Source organism: Schistocerca nitens, chromosome 10 (assembly GCF_023898315.1).
Source record: "Schistocerca nitens isolate TAMUIC-IGC-003100 chromosome 10, iqSchNite1.1, whole genome shotgun sequence".
NCBI lineage: Eukaryota > Metazoa > Arthropoda > Insecta > Orthoptera > Acrididae > Schistocerca > Schistocerca nitens.
The window spans coordinates 205,899,649-205,920,828 of NC_064623.1; the positions used below are offsets into that span (position 1 = coordinate 205,899,649).

The following is a 21,180-nucleotide window of genomic DNA, read 5'->3' on the forward strand; positions in this document are numbered from 1 at the left end:
ACACAATATTTTTAGCGCAACGCAATCTGACTTTCAATAATCCCTACAAAAGAATGGCCCTGACTAACAATAACCTATACCTTTCATGAATCACTTACCTCACAAAAATCTTCGTTACTCAAGCTACTGCAATACACCGAGCTTCAATACTGCCAGCTAAATAAAGGATTCTAACTACTGAAGGCACTAACTACTGATAGGCATAGTTAGCAAATCAAAGATTTTGGTAGAGAACAAACAATGTATCTACCTTAATAGTGTTCAAAAGTCATATATATATCAGTTCATGATATACAGTATTACAAATTTACTCTTTCTGACGGACACATGTCCAGATCGTCCGCTCTCAAAACTCCGCCATCTCTCTCCCCACATCCACCACTGCTGGCGGCTCACCTCCAACTGCGCAACGCTACGCGCTGTTAACAGCCAACTGCCCAACACTACAATAGCAAATATTCCAACAATGCAAACCAGCCACAGACTGCACACAGCACAGTCAGCGATTTTCATACAGAGCGCTACGTGGCGTTACCAACATAAAAACTTATACAGCCTACTTACACAGTGTTTCATTATCCCACATTTTTTTAGAGTTCCCTGGATACAAAGCCAATATCGTGTTCATCATGCTGTTGTCTTCTCTAGGAGATACGGAACACAGACATACATAGATGAGTAGCAATATTCCACGTGTGTGAACGTAAAAATCCTTTAAATGTATTCGCAATTGCGAATAAGGACAACCATCAGCTATGGAATGGAATGAAGACAATGAAAATTTGTATTAAAAATGAAACTCCTCCAGCTGTACTAAATATTTTATATTTATTTGGCTACTAGTTTCGACGTTGCATCAGCGCCATCTTCAGGCTCGGACACTTGACGAACTGCCTGAAGATGGCGTTGATGCAACGTCGAAACTAGTAGCCAAATAAATATAAAATCTTGAGTACAGCTGGAGGAGTTTCATCTGTAATAAAAATTATACCAGATGTGTCCCACCATAATCCAGTTTAAATATGGATTACGAAGATGAAAATGTGGCGAACCGGGACTCGAACACTGGCTCCCCGCTTATCGCTCACCATTTGGCTATCCGTGCACGACTGGTGGCCATATGCAAGCTTCAGTACGTCCTGTACTCGTTTATCCGTGATATACACTCCCGTACAGATAAGACGTTTTACTTGAACTTGTTTGCCCGGTACCGGCAGATAAATACGATGTTGTAGTCCCTGTGTTATTCTGGTGCATGCATGCATGTCCAAAGGAACTTTGCATAGAGACTATCTAGACACCGACACACCCCTTAAGACCAGATGTTGGTACACTTAACACAATGTGTTAGTGGGCTGCTTCTGTGTTGGCAGCGCAGTGTAGCGCTCTGCATTGGATCTCTGATTGCGCTTCCTTTGCAAGAGACTCTGTGGCTGGTTGGGCTCGTTGTTGGAAGTTAATCGCCAGTAGTGTCGGGCAGTTGGAAGTTAGTCGCCAGCAGTGATGGAAGTACTGTTGGGCAGTTGGAGGTGAACAGCCAGCAGTGATGGATGTCAAATATGAGAGGTTAGCATTGATGGAGGGTAGAGGTCTGAAGTGTTAGCGTAGGCTAACGATCTGGAAGTATCCCACTTGGAGATTGCAAATTATTCACGATTACATATCTTTGTACTGGATGTCAATGGCGATTTATACTCGTGTCTGAACTGGATGTCACATTATTAAGGTAAAAAATACATTATTTGGTTCGCAACAAAATCTTTCCTTGACTATTTGAATTTAGTGGTATCAGTAGTTAGACTCTTTTATTTAGCTGGCAGTATTGACGCTCGCTGTATTGCAGTAGCTCGCGTAATGATGATTTTTGTGAGGTAAGTGCTTAATGAAATGTGTAGGTTATTGTTAGGATTTATTTTCAGTCAGGGCCGTTCTTTTGATTTAATCATTTAGAGTCAGGTTGTAATTTTTTTGCTCAGTAACATTGCGTTGCTCTACAATATTGTGGGTCAGTGTTGAGATGATAAGAAAAAGTAAAGAGAAAGTAGGCTCAGGACGTTCAGTTTTACTCAGCTGTTTCAGAAAAATCACGTAGAAGTTTCATCTTCTCAGTCATTCAGTAATTTAACTACAGACACACTCATTTAAATAAAGAAGTTTCAAATGGGAAAACACGCTGTCTGAAAATTGGCCCTAACACGAGATCCTAAGATAGGGAATCGCTAGAAAATCACGTAATAACTATATATTAAAAACAACTCATAACAAAAATGAGGCGAAGGGAACACTAACTACTTTAAATGAAATTCAAATCAAAATAAACCGGTTATTGTTTAGAAAAGTTGTACTTCGTATGCACGAAAACGAGCAACGGACATTAGCCATCTAACATCATAAACAAGTATTCAGCACAGGCATGACGTGCAGGGAAGGATAATAGATTCAAGATGACCATTCCCTCGGTGAAGTGAATAAACTCCACAAATCTAAATATGACTATGCCGTGGCTGATTGTCCCAACTAAACTGAAAAGAATGTATCTTCGGAACTGGAATCTAGCTATACCGTGGCGTCGGTGTACCCTTATACAACTGCTAAGGTCCCACCTAGCGAGCCGGTGTCGCACAATATGCTCGCCAATCACTTGTCATCTCGATGGACGTGAGATGTGGGCCAGCAGGAGATCTGCACCAGTCCAAAATCTGCGGGTCGCGTTACGACTTCGGCAAGATGACCAGGCGCAGAACACCGCAACATCGAGCGCTCAGCGGCCGCGCACGAGAAGCCTCCTCTAAGACGACCGGCACAAGATTGTTCGCAGTCAAGAGTCCCTGTCCCTGTACCCGACTCCGTCTGCGACCACTGCAGCAAACACCAATCAGGCAAAACTTTATTTGCGTCTGTCCAATGGCTTAAAACTGCAGTGTTAAATAATTTCCCACCACGGAGTATAGGCTGAAGCGCTAGACAAATTGGTATGGGCATGCGTATTCAAATATAGAAATATGTAAACGGGCAGAATACGGCGCTGCATTCGGCAACCCCCATATAACACAATAAGTGTCTGGCGCAGTTGTTAGATCAGTTACTGCTGCTACAATGACGAGTTATCAAAATTCAAATGAGTTTGCACGTGGTGTTGTAGTCGGCGCACGAGCGATGGCACACAGCATCTCCGAGGTAGCGATGAAGTGACGATTTTCCAGTACGACCATTTCACGAGAGTGCCGTGAATATCAGGGATCCGGTAAAACATCAAATCTTAGACATCGCTGCAAAAACGGGACCAATGACGAATAAGAGAATCGTTCAACGTGACAGATGTGCAACCCTTCCTCAAACTGCCGCAGATTTCAATGCTGGGTCATCGACAGGTATCAGCGAGCGAAGCTTTCAACGAAACATCATCGATATGGGCTTTCGGAGCCGAAGCCCCACTCGCGTACTCTTGATGACTGCACTACAGAAAGCTTTGCTCCTCGCCTGGGCCCTCAATACCGACTTTCGACTGTCAATGACTGGGAACATGTTGCCTGGTCCGACGAATAACATTTCAAATTGTATCGACAGGATGGACGAGTACGGGTATGGAGACAACCTCATAAATCCCTGGACCCTGCACGTCAGCAGCGGACTATTCAAGCTGGTGGAGGCTCTGAAATGGTGTGGAGCATGTGCAGTTGTATCGGTCCCCTGATATGTCTAAATACGACTCTGACACTTGACACGTACGTAAGCATCTTGTCTGGTCACCTTCATTCATTCGTGTCCATTGTGCATTCCGACGGAGTTGGGCAATTCAAGCAGAACAATGCGAAACCGCACACGTCCAGAACTGCTATAGAATGGCTCCACGAACACTCTTTTGAGTTTAAATACTTCCGCTGACCACCAAACTCCCAATGAACATTACTAAGCACATCTGGAATGCCTTGCAGTGTGCTATTCAAAAGAGATCTCCACCCCCTTCGTACTCTTACGGATTTGTGGATAGCCTTGCAGGATTCAAGATGTCAATTTCCTCAACCACTGCGTCAGACATTAGTTGAATCCATGCTACGTCGAGCTGTGGCACTTCTCCGTACTTTTGAGAGCCCTACACAATATTAGACATGTGTACCAGTTTCTTAGGCTCTTCAGTAAATCAAACTGAGGGCACACTCTTCTTTCAAATTTTTGTTGCAAAAAATTCCCGTCTCATCTCACGAGACGATGGGCGAGTCAGACTGTTGTTTACACAACTCGTAATTTCCAACGCGCCAAGCGAACGCGACGGGAACCCGGTCCCGTTCCTACAGGAACAAGCTTGACCTCTTCGAGAATATATTTTATCAGTGGCGGGCAAGCCCTTAAAACCCAAAACCCGCCACCCGGGCGCCAGACAGTACTGTAGGCCGCAGCATCGAAAATTCCTTGAGTGACACGAGAGTCGTGCAGGCCTCATTCGAGTGTCTCCACCGCCCGCCTAAGCCAGGGTCCGAATCCTCTGAGTGGTGAGCCGACTGCCCCGTCATTCCCAGTGTCCCAGTGTTGTGTGCCTCGGACGTTTTCCAGCTCCTGGAGAAACGGCGAGTTAATGGCAGATCAGCGTAAGTGAGCAATGAACTAGCGCCGCGCACAGTCTTCATACTACCGTTAAGTAGTGCAATATTTCTATCAACAAATCACCGTAACTCTTTGATTTCTCTGTTGCTATTATATTGCCGTAGTCGTTGTCTAATAAGTGGAGAATCTGGGTCTAACAGGAGGCGTGCTCGGTTAGTCCGTGCAGCTGCAGCCACCACTGTGCCCGGATGGCTTAGCAGTCACAGCATCTGGTTCCGTCCGTCCAAGTGCCACTGAACACTACCAATTTCAGCATTCATTACGCGTTCCGCCTTTTGTGTTTTACGGGCATTATCAGTGACATGAGTTGTATATGTTCCTGTACATGCGTGCTTGATTTGCTTGTTTGTAAAGCTGTTCTTATGCTTCCAGTCTTTTGGGAATGCAGCACTGAGCATATCGACAAGTCTGATTATATTCTTGATGCCGTGAAATTCAGAAGAAAACACGATGCATAATAACAGCTTGACGTTGATGATGATGTAGATAATGATGCTTTTATATTGACTCACTAACTATTGCCACTTAGAATAACTACGAAAGTATGTTAGTAACTGAAACGTTTGTGGGACAAATGTTGCATGGGACGTTGATGTTTTGTTGCTAGGTGTGGTCGTGTCAGACATATGAAGATCAACTTTGTTTTTTAAATGGGATGCTATAGTTTGGTATTTATTTTCTGATAGAGGCCATCTACATCTACATATATACCCCGCTAGCCAGAAAGTGTTATGTGGCGGAGGGCACTTAGCGCCAAAGTCGTATTCCCCCCCCCCCCCCCCCCCTCTGTTCCACTCGCGGATCGCGCAAGGGAAAAACGACTGTCTGAACGCCTCAGTACGAGCTCTAATTTCCCTTATCTTTGAATGGTGATCACTGCGCGATATGAAAGCTGATGGCAATAATATACGCTCTACATCCTGGCGAAGATTGGATTTTGGAATTTAGTGAGCAGCCCCTTCCGTTTAGGACGTCGTTCAAAAAAATGGTTCAAATGGCTCTGAGCACTATGGTACTTAACATCTGAGGTCATCAGTCCCCTAGAACTTAGAACTACTTGAACCTAATTAACCTAAGGACATCACACACATCCATGCCCGAGGCAGGATTCGAACCTGCGACCGTACCAGCCGCGCGGTTCCGGACTGAAGCGCCTAGAACCGGTCGGCCACACTGGCCGGCTTAGGGTGTGGTCTGTCTGCGAGTGTGTCCCACTTCAAATTTTCTATGAGAGATGTAACGCTCTCGCTGTGGCTAAATGTACCAGTCATAAATCTTGCCGCTCTCATCGAGATGAATCCAATGATGTCTAACAGTAAGGTCTTTGAAGGTCAAAAAGGTGGCATGAAAGACCATTTACAGAAGATGTTCGAAGTGATGACCATTGGTATCAGAATGCTGCAACTTTCTTATCAGTTCGACACTTATCGAAGCACATGATCTGACAATTCTCTCTCGTATATCGTGCAAATAATAAATATTCGCTGAATACGGCGTAACCATCTAACGTGCCATTTACATGTAAATACCATTCGACAATTTCACAATAAAACAATAATACTAGTGTCCTCGTATCAAGCGGATGTGAATGGTATTCCTTTGAAGACTATGTCGATATGTTTCTCATTAAGGAGAATGCCAAGGAAATTCTGTGGTGTCACCGCTAGACACCACACTTGCTAGGTGGTAACTTAAATCGGCCGCGGTCCTGTAGTACATGTCGGACCCGCGTGTCGCCACTATGTAATCGCAAACCTAGCGCCACCACATGGCAGGTCACAAGACACGGACATGACCTCGCCCCAGTTGTACGGACGACATAGCTTGCGACAAGACGTATCACGTCTTCCTCTCATTTGCCGAGAGACAGATTAAATAGCCTTCAGCTAGTCCATCGCTACTACCTAGCAAGGCGCCATGTGTATCATTGCTAATTGCTTACTACTATGCAAGAGATGTATTTCAACAAGAAGAACATCATTAAAAGTTAAGTAGATGACAATCTCTCTTCTTTTCTTTATAGTTTTTCATCCAGTCTCCTGTTTCAGAATTTACGCCCGTCTGCGTTAGTTTCGCGTGCACCTAGCCACTCATTGTGTCGAGACCTTAGGGAATCGACACAACAAATTCAGTGAGAGCTAGAGACTTATAAGCTGAAAGACAGCCTCAACGTACTCACCCTACACGTCATACATTTAAATATGTGTATGATAAATTGAGAACAACTGGATCTTTAACGCATCTGAAACATATGTGGCGAAGGAAAGTTACTAATGAGGAGTCGGAAATTTGTACTTTTGCCACTGTGGTTCGAGATCCCTGTGTTAGTTCGTGTCAAATCGCAAGGGAATCTGGTGTGATCCAGAGTAGTGTTATTTGTGTTCTGCATCGCCATAAATATGATCGTTATCACATCTGTCTCCACCAAGACGGACTGTATGCGTCGCACTGAATTCTGCCGATGAGCTCCGCTTCTGAGCGATGACACATTTATTAATTTGATTTTATTTACTGACGAGGCTACTTTCATGAACCACGGAGCCGGCCGGTGTGACCGAGCGGTTCTAGGCGCTTCAGTCTGGAACCGCGCTACCGCTAAGGCCATGGATGTGTGTGATGTCCTTAGGTTAGTTAGTAGTTCTAAGTCTAGGGGACTGACGATCTCAGATGTTAAGTCCCATAGCGGTCAGAGCCATTTGAACCATTTGAACTAACCATGGAAATGTTAATTTGCTGCGGCTGGCCCCGGCGGAGGTGATTTCCCTAAATCGCTTCAGGCAAATGCCGGGATGGTTCCTTTGAAAGGGCACGGCCGATTTCCTTCCCCATCCTTCCCTCACCCGAGCTTGCGCTCCGTCTCTAATGACCTCGTTGTCGACGGGACGTTAAACACTAATCTCCTCCTCCTCCCTCCTCCCGGCGGTGGTTCGAGTCCTCCCTCGGGCATGGGTGTGTGCGCTTGTCCTTAGGATAACTTAGGTTAAGTAGTGTGTAAGCTTAGGGATTGATGACCTTAGCAGTTAAGCCCCATAAGATTTCACACACATTTGAACATTTTTGTTAATTTGCGTAACATGCATTATTGGGCAACTGAAAATCCATGCGGGCTGCGACAAGTTGCACACCAAAAACCGTGGCCAGTGAATGTATGGTGTGGGATTCTGGAGGACAGAATTATAGGCACCTATTTCATCAAAGGAAATCTTAATGGTAGGAAGTACACCACACTCCTGCAAGAAACATTAGGTCTGTTATTGGAAGAAATACCTTTAGGAGCAAGGAACACAATGTGGTATCAACATGATGGGTGTCCGGCACATTTTTCGCTGATGGCTAGAAATGAGTTGTAGAGACAATTCCCATATCGTTGGATTGGACGCGGAGAAGATGTGTCGTACCCGGCTCGTTCGCCAGACTTCACGCCTTTTTCTGTTTTTTTTTCTGGTGGGGATTCGTAAAAGACATTGTTTATAAAGACGTTCCAACTACGTCTGAAGATAGGCTTCGATAAGTGCCGATGTGATAAGGAATACCACTCAGTCCATGATAAGAAGATTGCAGCATTGCATTGATACCAATGGTCATCACTTCGAGCACCTTCTGTAAATGGACGTTCATGCCACCTTTGTGACCTTCGTTGATCTTCAAAGACCTTACTGTTACACATCATTGGATTCGTCTCGATAGCCGCTATCAGAAAATAAGTACCAAACTATAGCATCCCATTTAAAAAAAAAGCGACCCCTCCTAGCAACAAAAATCCAACGTCATATTATGGCCCCCGTTGTCCCATGCACCTTTTGTCCCACAGACTTTTCAGCTAACTTTCGGAGTTATTCTTGGTGACATTAGTTGTGACTCACCCTGCCGGCCGCGGTGGTCTAGCGGTTCTAGGCGCTCAGTCCGGAACCGCGTGACTGCTACAGTCGCAGGTTCGAATCCTGCCTCGGGCATGGGTGTGTGTGATGTCCTTAGGGTAGTTAGGTTTAAGTAGTTCTAAGTTCTAGGGGACTGATGACCACAGATGTTATGTCCCATAGTGCCCAGAGCCATTTGAGCATTTTTTGGCTCACCCTGTGTATATAGACGCAAACAATGCTACGAATGTGAAATGTTGCGTATGTATTATTTGAACTCTGTTGAGTGAGCGCGCCAAGTTTCTGGCACTTTCGACAGACAGCGTAGCTGCAGGACAGTTTCGAGCTAGCGTTTGTACGCTGTAAGTAACTTATCGTCATTGAATTTCTCAGTGCAGAGAAAGTAACTGGGGGAATATTCACAAACACTTTCTTCCGTAAGGGTATTTCGAGGTAAATGCCCAAGCAAAAGGACAACGTCGAAGGGCCAGGAAAATTCTGCAGTTAAATGAGTTATGGAACAGACAGGATTCAAATGGGAATATATCCAGGAACAGAAGCTTTATGAAGGCAGAAGGACTTGGCAAGCCCTTGTACACCATACACGGGAAGCTGCAGCTGCGAAATGATGACGAGGGCTATGATGATGACGAGGCAGCGGGGTGGGGGAGAACAGCGACGAACCCCGCGCCCTCCTTTAGCAGCACGGAGCGCCGTGTCGGCTCCACACACAGCGGCGCGAGCACGCAGTGTCCCATTGAGGAGGCGTCGCCCAGAGTAAGCGCAGAGCAGCTGCCGGCGTCTGTTTCCCCAGAGGCCGGCGCGCCCAGATCTGCATAACTGGTCGCCATTGTCTGGCCAGCCAGTGCCTTCCCGGGAACAGTCGGTGTTGGCGTGCCCTGTGCGGTATGCGGGCACACACAGCGGTTCCCGCTACGAGACGCACGGGGGACACACTAGTATACACGCGATACGGCTCGGGGAACACTAGACAGCGGAAGCCGATTTCCGCTGTCGTGACTACCTCAGGCCTGGATGGATTGTCCAAGACCAATCATCTCCATCTACACTACTGGCCATTAAAATTGCTACACCAAGAAGAAATGCACATAATAAACGGGTATTCATTGGACATATATATTACACTAGAACTGACATGTGATTAAATTTTCACGCAATTTGGGTGCATAGATCCTGAGAAATCAGTACCCAGAATAACCACCTCTGGCTGTAATAACGGTCTTGATACGCCTGGACATTGAGCCAAACAGAGCTTGGATGGCGTGTATAGGTACAGTTGCCCATGCAGCTTCAACACGATATCACAGTTCATCAAGAGTAGTGACTGGCGTATTGTGACGAGCCAGTTGCCCGGCCACCATTGACCACACGTTTTCAGTTGGTGAGAGATCTGGAGAATGTGCTGGCCAGGGCAGCAGTCGAACATTTTCTGTATCCAGAAAGGCCCGTACAGGACCTGCAACATGCGGTCGTGCATTATCCTGCTGAAATGTATGGTTTCGCAGGGATCGAATGAAGAGAAGAGCCACGGGTCGTAACACATCTGAAACGTAAGGTCCACTGTTCAAAGTGCCGTCAATGCGAACAAGAGGTGACCGAGACGTGTAACCAATGGCACCCCATACCATCACGCCGGGTGATACGCCAGTATGGCGATGACGAATACACGCTTCCAATGTGCGTTCACCGGAATTTCGCCAAACACGGATGCGACCGTCACGATGCTGTAAACAGAACTTGGATTCATCCGAAACAATGACGTTTTGCCATTCGTGCACCGTGGTTCGTCGTTGAGTCCACCATCGCAGGCACACCTGTCCGTGATGCAGCGTCAAGGGTAACCGCAGCCGTGGTCTCCGAACTGATAGTCCGTGCTGCTGCAAACGTCGTCGAACTGTCCGTGCAGATGGTTATTGTCTTGTAAACGTCCCCATCTGTTGACTCAGGGATCGAGACGCGGCTGCACGATCCGTTACAGCCGTGCGGGTATGATGCCTGTCATTTCGACTGCTAGTGATATGAGGCCGTTGGGACCCAGCACTGCGTTCCGTATTACCCTCCTGAACCACCGATTCCATATTCTGCTAACAATCATTGGAACTCGACCAACTCGAGCAGCAATGTCGCGATACGATAAACCGCAATCGCGATGGGCTACAATCCGACCTTTATCAAAGTCGGAAACGTGATGGTACGCATTTCTTCTCCTTACACGAGGCATCTTAACAACGTATCACCAGGCAACGCCGGTCAAGTGCTGTTTGTGTATGAGAAATCGGTAACCTTGTGTGAATGCTCTGAAAAGCTAATCATTTGCATATCACAGTATCTTCTTCCTGTCGGTTAAATTTCGCGTCTGTAGCATGTCTTCTTCGTGGTGTAGCAATTTTAATGGGCAGTAGTGTACGTCTGAACGATCTGATCGAAAACATCTGGAAGCCTATTACTAGGCATTACCTGGTGTGTGTGTGTGTGTGTACCCTCCGGCTTTATGATAGCTTCAACTCTGCCGGGAACACTTTCAATGAGGTGTCTGACTGTCTGTAGAGGAATGGAAGCTCGTTCTTCTACAAGACTGCAATCTGAGGAAGAAGTGATACACGATGCTGGAGCGAAGTCGACGTTCTAACTCATTCCAAAGGAGTTCCACTGATTACAAGTCGGAATTCTGGAATGCCCAGTCCATTCCAGGAGTCCATTTGGTGTCCACAAACAATTTCCCCACAGGTGCCGCTTTATGACAAGCTGCATTATCATAGTGATACTAATAATAATGTTCCTCTACTGTACGTAGTCTACAATGCATTAAAATGTATTTATATCCTTCCGTATTTAGAGTTTTCTTAAGCACAATGTGGGGACATCACCCTAACCGCAGTGCCATACTATAGCACCACAGCCTCTGTACTTCACTTTTGGTAGTACACTTGATGACATGTAAAGTTCTCCAGGCAAAACAGCGTGATTCATCACTCCAAATCACTTGTTTCCCGTCATCCACTGTCCAGTGGCGTCCCTCTTCACATCACCTCCAGTATCACTTGACATTGACCACAGAAACTTTGACATGCTAAGAGAAACCTGTGGATTGTCATAGTCGTTCTGCGAACATTTTATAAATTATGTATTAGCATTTTGATGTTTATTATTAAGCTCAGGAACTTACAGTGCAGCTCCAGTAGGTCAGGCTCGAAATTGGACCAGTTGGTTCGAAACTAGTCGCCAACATATATACTGCAACTGGAGACAGACTCGTTCATAGAAGGTTCATGATATGATAGTACTTTCGTCGAGCGCATTCTGCACCCCCAGCTCTACACCAGCTGTGTGTCTTGGTCCATCAATTGGAGTACTATCACCGAACACACCGTGCATGCTGACTTTGTATAGTGGTCCATCAAGTGGAGTTTTTTCGCTCAGTGCACTCTACACCCTCGGCTCTACACTTGCCGTGCATATTGGTCCATCAATCGTTCTATCGCTGAACACACCCCACACTCTGAGCTCTCCACCTGCCATGCATAGTGTTCATCAGTTGGAGTTCTTTCGCCATGTGTACACTCCGGGCTCTACGTCACCTGTGTCGAGGTTCGTTTAGTGAACACACTCTGCACTCTGGGCTTTGCATTGGTCGTGCTTGGTGGTCCATCAACTGCAGTTCTTTGGCCGAGCGCACTCTACACTCCAGGTTCTATGCCGGCCATGCAAAGTTGTCTATCAATTGGACTTCTTTCGCCGATCACACCCCACACTCTGAGCTCTTGGTCCGCCATGCTTTGTGGTCCATCAACTGGAATTCTTTTGCTGAACACACTCTGCACTCCACGATCTATGGTGACATCGATAATGGTCCAACTGGCGTTCTTTCGCCGGGCATACTCTGCACTGGTGCTCTTTTGCTGAACACACTTTGCACACTGGGCTCTACGCTAGCCATGCCTATTGGCCGATCAATTGTTCTCCTAGTGCAGGCTCTACGCCTGCCATACCTAGTCGTCCATCTATTAGAGTTCATTTGTGGAACACACTCCACACACTAAGCACTTGGTCTGCCATGCATATTGGTCCATCAGTTCGAGTTCTTTCGCTAAGTGAACTCTACACTCCGCTCTCCTTGATGGCCATGCCTGGCGGTCCATCAATCCTTTCGTTAAGTGCACTCTTCACTCTAGACTCTATTCCAGTCGTACCAAGTGATCCATCTCCATGCTCACTGCCTCACGGAGCACTGTCACCAAGAACTTCATCCACATAGGAACATCCACGTTCCAGTGACCTGTTGGGACACTCCAGTGCTTCTGTGATTAACTATGACAGAGTAGTGACGAGTAGTGACGACTCTCGCTCCAAGAATCTGTTATTCCTTCTTTGTTTAAAAGACTTAATGAGGTTCCGTTCTTTTTGGCTACTTAGGCATCTGGGCCGTAGGCTGTTGTTCCCCTCAGTTACGCACACCGCGGTGGCTATCACATATCACTGTTTGTTCCCTCCTTGCCCCCCTCCCCCACACACACACTAGGGAGATGTAAGTCTAATAGAAATTGTGGAATGGACGTATGCCAACGTAAACTGAATCAATGTCCTGTTTCTCGACGCTTGTCAGCACCACAGATTTTGTTCAAAAGCAAAAAACAACTTATTCTTCGAATCCCAGACAGTACAGAAATTGATCATTCTGCAATTAAATTCATGATTCTGGGGGGGGGGTGTTGTTTGGGGGAGAGACCACACTGCGAGGTCATCGGTCTCATCGGATTAGGAAAGGATGGGGAAGGAAGTCGGCCGTGCCCGTTCAAAGGAACCATCCCAGCATTTGCCTGGAGCGATTTAGGGAAATCACGAAATCACGAAAAACCTAAATCAGGATGGCCGGACGCGGGATTGAACCGTCGTCCTCCCGAATGCGACGAGTCCAGTGTTTAATGATTCTGAAAATATCCGTTGTGCCACATGTCGTGTCTAGTTCAACGGGGGAGGTTTTCTATCGATGCACCTATTTTTACCTCATCTGTCGCGAGTAAAAAAAAAAAACTATCAGAATTATGGCAACGCATGAAGACAGACAGCAGAGGCGACCGAAATGTCTCCTACTGTCAAAATAAAATCACAGTTTTTCGTCTTCATTGGACTTATTCTCTTCGTTATCTGGCAGTTGCGGACGGTGTGTGTGCTCCAAATTACATGACAGAAATTATGTCTGCCAGTTTGCAACAGCCTGTGCGTAGGAGCGCCACAGGCAGCGCGGAACACTTGTGTTCATTCAGGGGCAAAGGAGACCCACGCAGCACTACGTGGAGTCCGACAGTTGCGTAACAAAGTGAACCAGTGGTGTGCAGTGTCAGCGAGATGGGTAAATGGGAAGGGAAGAACCCTCAAGAGCCACGTAAACAACAGCTCGGCTAATCTACAAACCTTTGGCGTTTGCAGAGGCTGTAGACGAAGCCGAGAGTTTCTGAAATGGTCCCAGGATTGTTACAGGTAGGCGACGCTCATTCCAAAATCTGCATCTCCGAAATAAGTCAACCGTTTTCTGCCTTAGTGCTCGTCTCTAAGTTGCCTGCAACTACAGGGGAAGGTGAAATGCTGCTGTCCTCGCAGCGACAGACAGCGTTTCTAGATTAAAAAAGTCCGCTTATTTTACGGCTTAGTCCCAGCTGTACGGGACGCACCCTACATAGAAGAATACCGAGCTTCCTACAACGCAGGTACGGTTAAATGAGCACACCAAGCAGGCGCTCGATTTTGGAACAGAAATTCACGATTTTCTTCAATCAGATAAGTAAATTACAAAAGCGGCCTTTGATCTTAAGACTGTATCATATATTTTTTTAAGCTTTGCACCCAGAGGACGTTACACGATATCGCCTTTGCAGAGTGTGGGGTAGCATGGTGGGAGCTCTGAACGCCACGATTTTCAACCTAGAACAAAAATTTAAAAAATGCTTTGAAACTGATGATACTATCTAATGTAGTATTGTCGGGTATTCAAACTGGTTTTTGACAATATAGCGGCACTTTTAAATCAATTTTCTCGACAAAAATGTCGTAACAACTTGTACCAAAAATCGAAATTAAAATATATTGCAATAATTCTACGTACTACGGTAGGAAAACCGCCGACTCACAAGTTACAGGAGGGTATAATGTAATTATATGTATATTACACGAAATATGTCTCCCGTCGACTTGAAAAACGTTGTTCTAAAAAGGAAAGAAAAATAAACGTTTAAAGTTTTAACTTTTGTTTTTCAATATTGAAATTGAAGAAACCCTTAATCGGCAGTGCCAGCACCCTACAGTTGCCTTTTTTTCACCGATGTCGAAACACTTTCAGTTTGACGAAATTATATCGGTTAACTGGCTTCCCCTTACTAACAGAAGAGTTTCTTGCACGATTCTGATTTCTTTTCGAACCTTCTCTGTCCGCAGAGGTAAGTAATGAAGAAGTTCTCCGCAGCGTCGGCGAGGGAAACAATATATCGAAAACAATGACAAGAGGAAGGGACAGAATGGTAGAACAACTGTTAAGCCACCAGGGAATAACTTTCATGGTACTAGAGGGAGGTGTGAGGTGTAAAAACTGTAGAGGAAGACTGAGATTGAGATACACTCGCCGAATAATTGAGGTCGTAGATTAAAGTGCTACTCTGGTGTAAAAAGGTTGGCACAGAAGAGGAATTCAAGGCAGGCCGCAACAAGCCATCAGTAAGTTATATGTTGTTCTTAACTCGTGCGAAAATTTCCTTCTATCCAAATTGTAAGCAAAGTTATGGAATTTGTGTGCAAGTTTATTTAGGAATCTGAAATTTCTCTGTTCTATTGTATTGGGTGACTTTAAGCATTTTAAATTTCTAGCCAAATTTTGCTTTAATTAAAGTTTTTCTCAACATTTGTTTTGAGTCTGTTTCATTAATCAGATTGCCGAGCCTTCCCGTAAAATCATATTTTGCTTAACTGTTTCAAGGTGAATTTTGCTTTAACCAAAGTTTGTCCTAAAGGTTTGCTCTGATTAGCTGCTTCACTGTGTAGATTGCTGGCCTCTTTGTAAAGTCATATTTTGCTCCATTGCTTGTATTTGAATCCTTACCTTAGTTAAAGTCTGTCTAAACATTTGTTCTGAATATCGTTCTACTACTCACATTGCTGAGTACGTCTGTAAAACCATAAGATACTTAGCTGTTCGACGCATGTTACCAGTATATTGTGTATGCGCAAATAAAAGAAAAAATTTCTGCCGTATCCTCGACGTGGGTTTGGTCCTTACACTCCAGCATCCCGTGTCCTGCCATCCTTTCACGTCACATAGATCTTAAGGTACGCATCTTGGAAAGGAAATTTGTGGTTAGGTCTTATGGAACCAAACTGCTAATGTCATTGGTCCCTAAGCTTACGCACTTCTCAGTGTAACTGAAACTAACTTACACTAAGGACAACACACACACCCATGCCCGAGGGAGGACTCGAACCTCCGACGGGAGGGGGGGGGGGGAGTAGAGGGGGCGGGCGTTGGCGCGGACCGTGACAAGGCGCCATAGACCGCGTGGCTACCCATCTTGGAGCACATGTTCAGTAGTCCTTTTTTGCTTCGATTGATTGATCCTGCCATATCCTTGAATAGGGACCATTTCTTGTGGGACACACTGTATAAGTGATCTTCGTCATCGTAGCCGGCTGTAATGCGATGTTTATTTAATCGTGATATTAGCTAATTTCGATTAAGTGCCATTGTCAAGCACATTTGTAACATATGTATTTAGGGCTATACCAAGGTTTTGAGCCGGCCGGAGTGGCCGTGCGGTTCTAGGCGCTACAGTCTGGAGCCGAGCGACCGCTACGGTCGCAGGCTCGAATCCTGCCTCGGGCATGGTTGTGTGTGATGTCCTTAGATTAGTTAGGTTTAATTAGTTCTAAGTTCTAGGCGACTGATGACCTCAGAAGTTAAGTCGCATAGTGCTCAGAGCCATTTGAACCATTTGAAAAAATGGTTCAAATGGCTCTGAGCACTATGGGACTCAACTGCTGTGGTCATAAGTCCCCTAGAACTTAGAACTACTTAAACCTAACTAAGCTAAGGACAGCACACAACACCCAGCCATCACGAGGCAGAGAAAATCCCTGACCCCGCCGGGAATCGAACCCGGGAACCCGGGCGTGGGAAGCGAGAACGCTACCGCACGACCACGAGATGCGGGCAAGGTTTTGAGACACTGACAACATTGATATACGTTGCCCACACAAAATCTTCACACTCTAGTTGAGTAAAAAAATCTCTTAACACGTAATCGTAGCTACACTCACTAGTAGGTGTAGTGTTGGCAGAAGAGCCAACACCGTGTTGCTAGAGGAGGCCGAAATGCACGCGTTTAATTACACACAGACTGGCGTGAGGTCTGGAACAATTAAAGGAGTTGAGTCTAATAAGAAAAGAACGTAGTTCTTGGAATACTTAACTTTAATCCATATTTGGAGTACATCGCTCTTGACTGTACATGCTTCAATATAAATATCAATTGAATACGGCGCCTTGCTAGGTCGTAGCAAATGACGTAGCTGAAGGCTATGCTAACTATCGTCTCGGCAAATGAGAGCGTAATTTGTCAGTGAACCACTGCTATGAACGTCGGCTGTACAACTGGGGCGAGTGCTAGTAAGTCTCTCTAGACCTGCCGTGTGGCGGCGCTCGGTCTGCAATCACTGACAGTGGCGACACGCGGGTCCGACGTATACTAATGGACCGCGGCCGACTTAAAGGCTACCACCTAGCAAGTGTAGTGTCTGGCGGTGACACCACAGTAGGGGATTGTCTTGCTGCCAAATGTACACACTGATCAGGCTGAACATTATGACCTACTTAAGAGCAGGTATGTCCACCTTTGGCACGGGAAACAGTGCCGAGGTGACGTGACAAAGAAGCTGGTGGCAGAAGGCACCACACCTCGACACACAGGTTACGTAATTGCCGCCAATTACGGGGAGCGAGGCGACGAGCTCTGACGGCACGATCAATCACATCCCAGATGTTTTCCATCGGGTTCGGATCTGGAGAGCTGGAGGGCTAGCATATCGATTGGAACGCGCCACTGTGTTGCTCGAACCACTCCATCAGACTCCTGGCCTCGTAACGCGGCGCACATCTTGCCGAAGAATGCCTCTGCTGTTGGGAAAGATGGTCGTCGTGAAAGGGTGTACGTGGTCTGCAGCCAGTGTACGGTACTCCGTGGCCGTCACGGCGTCACGCACGAGATCCACTGGAGCCATGGATGCCCACGAGGACGTTCCCACAGAGCGCAATGGAGCCGCCGCCAGCTTCTCTCCGTCCCCCACTACAGGTATCGAGGAGCTGTTGTTGTGGAGGACGACGGATTCGCGCGTTCCCTTCGGCATGATGAAGGTACCGGGATCGATCAGCCCGTCCAACGCTCTGTCACTACGCCTACGTCCAGTGACGATGGTCACGTGTCCATTTCAGTCGCAGTTGCCGATGTCGTGGTGTTAACATTCGCACATGCATGGGTCGTCGGCTGCAGAGCCCCACCGTTAGGAGTGTTCTGTGCAGTGTGTGTTTAGACACACTTGTACTCTGGCCAGCATTAAAATCTAATGTTGGCTCCACCGTAGTTCGCCGCCTGTCCTTTTTTACCAGTCTGCCCAGCCTACGACGTCTGATGTCCACAACGAGGGGTGGTCGCCCAACCCCACGGCGTCTGGTCGTGGTTTCACCTTGGTTTCGCCACGTGTTGAAGACACTCGGCACACCACTCTTCGAGCACCCTACAAGTCGTGCAGTTTCCGAAATGCGAGCGTCTGGGCCCTCGGTCAAACTCAGATCGTTTAAGAAACGTAAACATGGCCAGTAGTAGGCTGTAATGCGACGTTTATTTACTCGTGATATTAGCTAATTTCGACTAAGCGTCATTGTCAAACACATTTGTAACATCTGCATTTTATTTCATTGAGCCGTGCTGCGGCTCGCGTTGGTGCTGTTGTAGGTCGGAGGCCAGACTGTACCGTTTAGGTGACGTGGTTGCGATTGTTGGTATTCTTGTTGTGTTGACTGGCGCCACTTGGTTTCGCAAGCGTCACCTGAACGAGAGGCAGCTACGGCATTTTCGATACATACACTCCTGGAAATTGAAATAAGAACACCGTGAATTCATTGTCCCAGGAAGGGGAAACTTTATTGACACATTCCTGGGGTCAGATACATCACATGATCACACTGACAGAACCACAGGCACATAGACACAGGCAACAGAGCATGCACAATGTCGGCACTAGTACAGTGTATATCCACCTTTCGCAGCAATGCAGACTGCTATTCTCCCATGGAGACGATCGTACAGATGCTCGATGTAGTCCTGTGGAACGGCTTGCCATGCCATTTCCACCTGGCGCCTCAGTTGCACCAGCGTTCGTGCTGGACGTGCAGACCGCGTGAGACGACGCTTCATCCAGTCCCAAACATGCTCAATGGGGGACAGATCCGGAGATCTTGCTGGCCAGGGTAGTTGACTTACACCTTCTAGAGCACGTTGGGTGGCACGGGATACATGCGGACGTGCATTGTCCTGTTGGAACAGCAAGTTCCCTTGCCGGTCTAGGAATGGTAGAACGATGGGTTCGATGACGGTTTGGATGTACCGTGCACTATTCAGTGTCCCCTCGACGATCACCAGTGATGTACGGCCAGTGTAGGAGATCGCTCCCCACACCATGGTGCCGGGTGTTGGCCCTGTGTGCCTCGGTCGTATGCAGTCCTGATTGTGGCGCTCACCTGCACGGCGCCAAACAGGCATACGACCATCATTGGCACCAAGGCAGAAGCGACTCTCATCGCTGAAGACGACACGTCTCCATTCGTCCCTCCATTCACGCCTGTCGCGACACCGCTGGAGGCGGGCTGCACGATGTTGGGGCGTGAGCGGAAGACGGCCTAACGGTGTGCGGGACCGTAGCCCAGCTTCATGGAGACGGTTGCGAATGGTCCTCGCCGATACCCCAGGAGCAACAGTGTCCCTAATTTGCTGGGAAGTGGCGGTGCGGTCCCCTACGGCACTGCGTAGGATCCTACGGTCTTGGCGTGCATCCGTGCGTCGCTGCGGTCCGGTCCCAGGTCGACGGGCACGTGCACCTTCCGCCGACCACTGGCGACAACATCGATGTACTGTGGAGACCTCACGCCCCACGTGTTGAGCAATTCGGCGGTACGTCCACCCGGCCTCCCGCATGCCCACTATACGCCCTCGCTCAAAGTCCGTCAACTGCACATACGGTTCACGTCCACGCTGTCGCGGCATGCTACCAGTGTTAAAGACTGCGATGGAGCTCCGTATGCCACGGCAAACTGGCTGACACTGACGGCGGCGGTGCACAAATGCTGCGCAGCTAGCGCCATTCGACGGCCAACACCGCGGTTCCTGGTGTGTCCGCTGTGCCGTGCGTGTGATCATTGCTTGTACAGCCCTCTCGCAGTGTCCAGAGCAAGTATGGTGGGTCTGACACACCGGTGTCAATGTGTTCTTTTTTCCATTTCCAGGAGTGTAGTAACTGTGGCCCTAACTTTGGGGTGACGTCGTTGTTCTTCCGGGTCGTGTGAGTGAACAGTTCCATTGGGGACTCCGAACAAGCCGAGAGGGCAGTGCGAGAACACGCCGGGACTGCTCGCAGCACGAATGCACTGCGGGATGGAAGGGCTGTGGTCGCGAGGCTGCGCGACATAGTCGTCAACCGGATCCGACAAGCTTTGAGTGGATTTTAATCCTAGCAGTGAAAGCTCCACCGTTGTGAGATCTCACGACTCTCCAGTGACTTGGGTCCGTGTTGCTGCTCGCAGTGGAGTGCTTAGGGAAGGCGGATCTAATTAGCTTTCCTCGGCTTCTTGTTACTAACAAGGGAACCTCCCCATCGCACCCCCCTCAGATTTAGTTATAAGTTGGCACAGTGGATAATCTTGAAAAACTGAAAACAGATCAATTGAGAAAACAGGAAGAAGTTGTGTGGAACTGTGAAAAAATAAGCAAAATATACAAACTGAGTAGTTCATGGGAAGATATGCAATGTCAAGGAGACAGAACGCAGGAGCGCCGTGGTCTCGTGGTAACGTGAGCAGCTGCGGAACGAAAGGTCCTAGGTTCAAGTTTACCGTCGAGTGAAAACTTTAATTTTTTATTTTCAGTTTATGTGACAAACTCTTATGTTTTCATCACTTTTTTGGGAGTGATTATCGCATCCACAAGAAAACCTAAATCGGGCAAGGTAGAAGAATCTTTTAACTCCTTCGCCAAGTGTACAAGTTAGGTGGGTCGACAACATATTCCTGTCATGTGACGCACATGCCCTCACCAGTGTCATATAGAATATATCAGATGTGTTTTCCTGTGGAGGAATCGGTTGACCTATGACCTTGCGATCAAATGTTTTCGGTTCCCATTGGAGAGGCACGTCCTTTCGTCTACTAATCGCACGGTTTTGCGATGCGGTCGCAAAACACAGACACTGAACTTATTACAGTGAACAAAGACGTCAATGAACGAACGGACAGATAATAACTATGCAAAAATAAAGAAAATAAAATTTTCACTCGAGGGAAGACTTGAACCAAGGACCTCTCGTTCAGCAGCTGCTCACGCTACCACGGGACCACGACGCTCCTGAGCTCATTTTGTCCATGATGTTGCCTATGCGACCCGTGGACTACTCA

The 21,180-nt window shown here is 47.2% G+C and overlaps 1 protein-coding gene across 1 annotated transcript in view; it reads right to left on the reverse strand.

Moving 5' to 3' along the window:
* The window catches only part of LOC126210003 (apoptosis-stimulating of p53 protein 2-like), a 664,157-nt gene that overhangs the window by 306,341 nt on the left and 336,636 nt on the right, over positions 1 to 21,180 (reverse strand). The window lies entirely within an intron of this gene.